Source organism: Cyclopterus lumpus, chromosome 16, assembly GCF_009769545.1.
Source record: "Cyclopterus lumpus isolate fCycLum1 chromosome 16, fCycLum1.pri, whole genome shotgun sequence".
In the NCBI taxonomy this organism is placed as follows: Eukaryota; Metazoa; Chordata; class Actinopteri; order Perciformes; family Cyclopteridae; genus Cyclopterus; species Cyclopterus lumpus.
Window position 1 is genome coordinate 15908159 of NC_046981.1, and position 6363 is coordinate 15914521.

Here is a 6363-nt window from a genome sequence, read left to right on the forward strand (position 1 = left end):
TTGAGAGCCTGGGCAGAAATGACAGTAATTTCACATACAATTAATTGTATGTGAAATTACTGTCATTACTGCACAAGTCTGCTTTATTAATAAAGCAGACTTGTGCTATCATGTCAGATGTTGGCACCTTGACGGTAAGGACAAACACAGAAGGACACTTTGCCAAGCTTGTTTGAGGAGCGGTAAAGTTTATGCAAACACATCTGACTTGGATTGCGTCTGCTTGGGGGAACATGGCCCTGAAGTGTCTGCCGTAGAGCCACCAGTTGGGCTGAGATGCCCCCACCAGCCTGTTTAGTATGCTAAATGTATGGAGATGTGGGCGTGGGCCCTTCTTTCCCCTTGCTCCATCTTTAAGCCCCACACAATAATTGGCATGGCAGGGGCAGAAGTGATTTGGTTGTAATCATTGTCCCTCAGTGAACCCCAGTGAGAAGGAGGCGAGAGAAGACAGAGGGAGAGCGAACAAGAGCCTTTGGTCTCTGAAGGCTTGTCCTCTCAGTTATGTTATCCAAAAAGGGTGCAGGGAAGACTGGGAGGAGGGAGAGGAATATAAGGAAGGGAAGCTGTGATATGATTGTGATATAAGCTCCCCTGCTCCAGAAGAAATGGAGGACTACAGATAGGAGTGGAGGAGAATTGGATGGAAGATTCATGTGGGGGATTACAAATGGAGATTGATAGCTGGATCAGTGGGCAAAGGGGTAGGGGGATGGGGGTCCGGTCGTTTGAGTGACATGAAGATGATGAGAAGGAAAGAGAGGGGAGTGGTGGGTCAGAGGAAGATGACAGAGGTCAATTGACATCAAAGCTCCACCTGTTGTACTTAAATTGGTTCCCGTCCTCTGTAAACGTTCCAAACTGACTGAAAAAGGAACACGCCTCACATTTCTAATTCAAGAAAATTGATTTATTAACTGTGACCTATTCATTTGGCTCATTTCCACTGCTGCTCAACCCTTGCGGGTTTGCGCCTCACAGTTGTTGTTACATCCACTTTAAGCACGCAATTGTTTTTCACCGAGGATTGCTGCCACCGCAACGCGCAACGCTCGGAAAGTGCCTTGAAATTGAGGAGCTGCATCTGAATCTGAGGAGGAGACAACAAAGCGTCTGCCAACAGATGGAGGAAGCGGAGAGAAGGAAAAGTCAAAAAATGTGAAGGTTTCACCCGTTTGAGGGTCAACATGTACGCGTTGTGCTCCGTCTTGGCCAAGGCTGCTCATTACCTGAACCAAACGATGAGTGCGTGTGTGGGTGGGTTAGCGTGCATACGCAGGCATACATGGAAGCGTTTCCCCAGAAGCTTAGAATGATGGGTCGTAAATGAAGGACGAAACACAGCGCGGACGAGAGTCACCTTTTTAAGAAACGGATGGAGCCGCAGCGCATCAGAGAGTGCGGCCTTGAAGTCAGTTCAAAGCCCGAGCCGAGCTGTAATAGATGATGGAATTTAATCACGTCTGCTGCCCAACACTCTCTCTGTCTCTCTCTCTCTCTCTCTCTGTTTTACGGCTTTATCAAAATGCTACTGCCGCTTTCCATTCCTTTTAATTCGTCACTCCGTCAAACTGTTTCCATCACTGCACTCAGGACTTTCTAGATGCAAGTCTCTGACATGGGTTATTGAAATAAAAGAAATAAAAAAGAACATCAGTTTCATAAGTTGATTCGCGTAGACTGATGTTGGATCGGCCGGTCGTGTTTCCTGTCACATCAGTGCCTCAGTTAGCGTCCACTGGTTGCCTGCTAGTCATGAGGAGGCCTTTGCTGCTGAGTTCTGTCGTTTTCCCTCATTCCGGTAATAACTGCTGCGTCTCACTACACAAACCATCCCCTACTAATTAAAAACTTCTTAATGACAGTACTTCAAGAGCATTCCTCGTGCCATTTATCATCCTGATATCCCATAGATCTTGAAACAAACGGGCAAATGGAATGAGCTTTTCACTGGTTGGTGGAAAAAATTAAATGTCTGTTTCATTATTTCATTAAAGCGTCTATTTAATTATCATCAAGAGTTCTTTTGCATTCATTTGTAACCATAACTGTTGCTCTCAAGCAGCGACTCATTAATCAATGATGTGTTTGTGGGGATTATTGAGCTTTGACTCAGCAGAAGGTTCCAAATAAAAAAAGAAGCAGTTTGGTCGTGGATCAGTCCGGTCAGAAGCCTTGCAGGAGAGGCCATGCAACACTTTGCTCTGAGTCTCAATCGGTAGTCTCTCAGCCAACAGAAATGTGTCATTGATGAATAACTGGTGTCTAAAGGTAGATATCTATCATGGCTAACCATGCCAAGTGCCATAGTTTTAAGCTCTGAGCATGTCTACTTATGACTGGCTCACACATCATCTTAGCCACTCCCGAGTTCACTAATGGATTTTCTGCCCCTGTCGTCCGTCTCTCTCTGTCTCCTTTGTCCTATTTTTCATTTAACCACACTAAAAGCGAATCCCTCCTTATCCCTTGCCTTTCTTTGATTCTTCTTCTTTTTCTTCCTAGTTGTTGACTCTCTCCTCCTTTTTCTTTTTTTCAAATTCCCATCTCTGTCCCCCATTACGACAGCGTTCACTCTGAAGCCGAGTGTTTGACTATCCCCCGTCTTACTTCCTCTGCCGCCCAGCCTTCGCTTGCCGTCTCCCCAGCTTGATTCAGCAGTAATGAGTACAGCTTAAGGTGGGGCTGGCCTGAGGTGAGCTGGAGAGAGGCAGTGAGGTTAATGAGGATAGCAACCTCGCTTTTTGCCTGAGGTGTAAAAAGAGAGTAAATGGAGGAGAGGGAGAGCAAGGGGCCAGCGAGACCGAGAGACAAAGGATAGACAGTACTCGTGTTTGCAATAATGATTTTAGCTGATGCACAAAAGCACTCGTGTCTGACAGTGTGGCTGCCAGGAGAGGTCAAAAAGTATGGCAGTGGGTTTGTGTAAAAAATAAGGACTATAGGTTTAAATCAATAACAGTTTTTTTGACACTTTTTAAGATCAATTAATAAACCATCAATTATTATAATCAATAAAAATTATTTATAATTTCAGTATGATAAACTACTTAACCAAGAGGGATACTCAGAATGATTTCAGTAATTGCATCGCCAAGGTTCCTGCGGATAAGAAAATTAAAAATCAAACAAGGACACGCAGGGAAATACATGAAGCTGCCCACGCGGTTCAGCGGCTCTGCCAAGAGGAGGCGAGTGAATGATGCTCCTTCTCATTCATCCAGGCAACCGCTGGGGACAGACTTCGCTACTGTGAGTTGCTAAGCAGGAATAGATGAATGGAAAAAAATGTATCCAGGAATTAACACACGGTGGCCTTGCTTCAGACCTCGAAATACAAATTAGATTTCAAAACTTTAAACTGACACTGAACGTAAATGGAAGAAAGAAAACATTGGTACAGTATAAAGCTTTGTTGATTACCACATTAAATGAAAGCAGAGAAGGTGTTGCAGTTTTGACGTACGAGTGGACTGTCACGTCCACTCGTAGCTTACAGTCACCTTTAAGTGATATCTCACTCCTTCCTTCCACCCATACCTGCCCCTGTCACTATTTTCTTAGTTTCACTCCCATTAATGTTTCTCATTTCGTCCAGAATTGATTTCGCCACCTCGTATCGTTGGCGCAATCTGCTCTCACAGCCTCATCCAGTCCTTTCCAGTTCCATCTTTTGCTCTTTTTCCTCCTCCTCTATCTCGTTCTCCATCTATCCCGCTCCGCATCCCACTCTGGCTCATTCCTTTGCTCTGCACTCTCACTTTGTAACCTCTGCAGAGTTGTGGAACAATGTCTTGATTCGATGTGTCTGGCATTGCTAAGCATTCTGTGCTGCAGACTTGGTGCCATGCATAAGATATTATGTTGGCCATCAGCAGTGTATTATCACCACCACTGATACACGGTACTGGGAAGATAGATAACCAATCAATCAGGATGGTTGTGTAAAAGTATACTGATGCACTGCATTTCTTTTCTTGTCAGCACATCTATCTCAAACATTTGAATACCTTGTATTTTACAGCTGCAGTGCTGTAATGAAATCTCTAAACCACATACAGTATGTCTATAGAAGGCAGGAACTCTCACTGCTTCATTGACACGTGTACAGAAGTCCTACATCTCCTAAAGATTGTAATTTTAGCTATACAAACACAAAGCTGCTCCAGCAGCAGAATAATCCATTTTTTCGACCGGGCGGTGCCAAAGAGCCGTGGCCCCGGGGAGGAGTGGGCAAAATCACACGCTGCACATGCAAGTCGTGATGCTCCGAGGTTCAAAGAGATTTTTTTGCCGTGAAACTGTTTCATAAAAGAGAAACAGCTGTGAAATGACTATATCCTCGGCAACAGTTTTTGAGAAATATCCTGGCACTGTATATATTCATTTATTAATAGAACATTATTGATCATTTGTTTGTGTTATTCTTCTCCTGTTTAAATTCCAACATTGGAAATTCAAAATATCAATCTGGATATAATTGAGCTCGGATTTTGCAGCAATAATAATAGAACGCCATCGAGTCAGCTGACAATTTAATCCTCCATTTTCCACAGCGAAAGAGAAAGAGGGGCTGAAACAACATTGGTCTTGTATGCATTGTTAATTATGTCAAGATAAGATACGTTAGCTAATAAGATTGAAAAAGACCACACTTTATACCAATCTCTGCCTTTATATTGATCTCAACTACACCCATGTATGCACCATCACCATTAAGGAGCTTGTAGTACCATATTGCCCCACTAGAGAGCTGTGCTCACTAAATGTGGGGCTACTTGTGGTTCCTAGAGTCCTAAAAGTAGGATGGGAGCCAGAGCCTTCAGTTATCAAGCTCCTCTTTTATGGAACCAGTTTCCACTTTCAGTCCTGGAGGCAGACACAGTCACCTCATTCAAGAATAGACTTAAGACTTTCCTCTTTAATAGTGCTTATAGTTAGGGCTGAATCAGGTTTGCCCTGGTCCAGCCCCTTGATATGCTGCTATAGGCCTATAGGCTGCTGGGGGATGTTTTAGGATACACTGAGCACCTCTCTCCTCTTCTCTCTCTCCTTATGGATGAATTTACATCTCTCCATTGCACCTTATTAACTCTGCTTCCTCCCCGGAGTCGTTGTGACTTCACGTCTCATAGGGTCCATTGGACCTGGAGGTGTCTGATGCTGGTGAGCCGGCCTCCCGCGTTGGCCCTGCTGATGCGCCGCCCCCTCCTCTCTACCTCCTTGTGTTTCATGGATTGGAGTTCCATTCATACACTGCATATTCATGTATTGTGTTTATGTAACTTTGTAAATGCTGTTCATTCTGTACACATGACATCTATTCTTCTGTCCATCCGGGGAGAGGGATCCTCCTCTGTTGCTCTCCTGAAGGTTTCTTCCCTTTTTTCCCTGTGAAAGGTTATTTTTGGGGAGTTTTTCCTGATCCGATGTGAGGTCCTGGGACAGGGGTGTCGTATGTGTACAGATTGCGACTCTGAGGCAAATTTGTAATTTGTGATATTGGGCTATACAAAATAAACTCAATTGAATTGAATGTAAAGTTTTGTGTTGCCAAATCGGGCGAGGTGCATAGAATTGTGAGGGGGTGGCAGCAATGGCCCCTTTGCCCCCACCTGCTTAGACCACACCCATCATGGAACTCTACCTTCATTCTGAGCTCTTACCTACTGTAGGAGAGAGCAGTTCCTGCTCCGGTAGACACATGTTGCCATGATGACAGAAACACAGACTCACAAGGTGAAAACAATACCAGCGGTCGAGGCTGGTAAACATGTCTCGGTTTCATCCAACCAAAGAGGTGAAGTCTGCCTCTGGAAAAGTGTTTGTAATCCTGAAACTCCAATCTGTAAACATCCACTGAATGATGAATAAGGCTTTCAACACTACAAAGGCTCGCTAAACATGCACTCATTTGCTTTGTACCGTTAACTTCAGTGCTGCGTCATTGTATAACAAACAACCATACAAGAATGTAGATATTGATTCCTCAATTTAACCCTCAAACTACATGAGAGAAGGAAACTAAATGGCCTCGTAGACGGATGAGTTGTGATTTCATTCCGTTTCTTTGATAGTAAGCTGTGTTTTTTTTCTTCTGAAGAGATACTGCAGAGTAGGCTGTCTGATGGAAGAATTAATGACTAGTCAGAGATCGCCTATACAAAGATGTATATACGCATTATCCCGTATAAACTTTTTAGTTTGTAGATAAAAAAAGAAAAAAACTGAATTTAATTATTACTTTTTGGGATTTTCACAAAAGTGCAGCAGAAAAAGAAGCTCCCGTGCCGTGCAATCAGATTTGTCCATTTCCCCTCAACGCTCAGCAACATCCGCACAATGTGGCGGTCTCCAATGTAT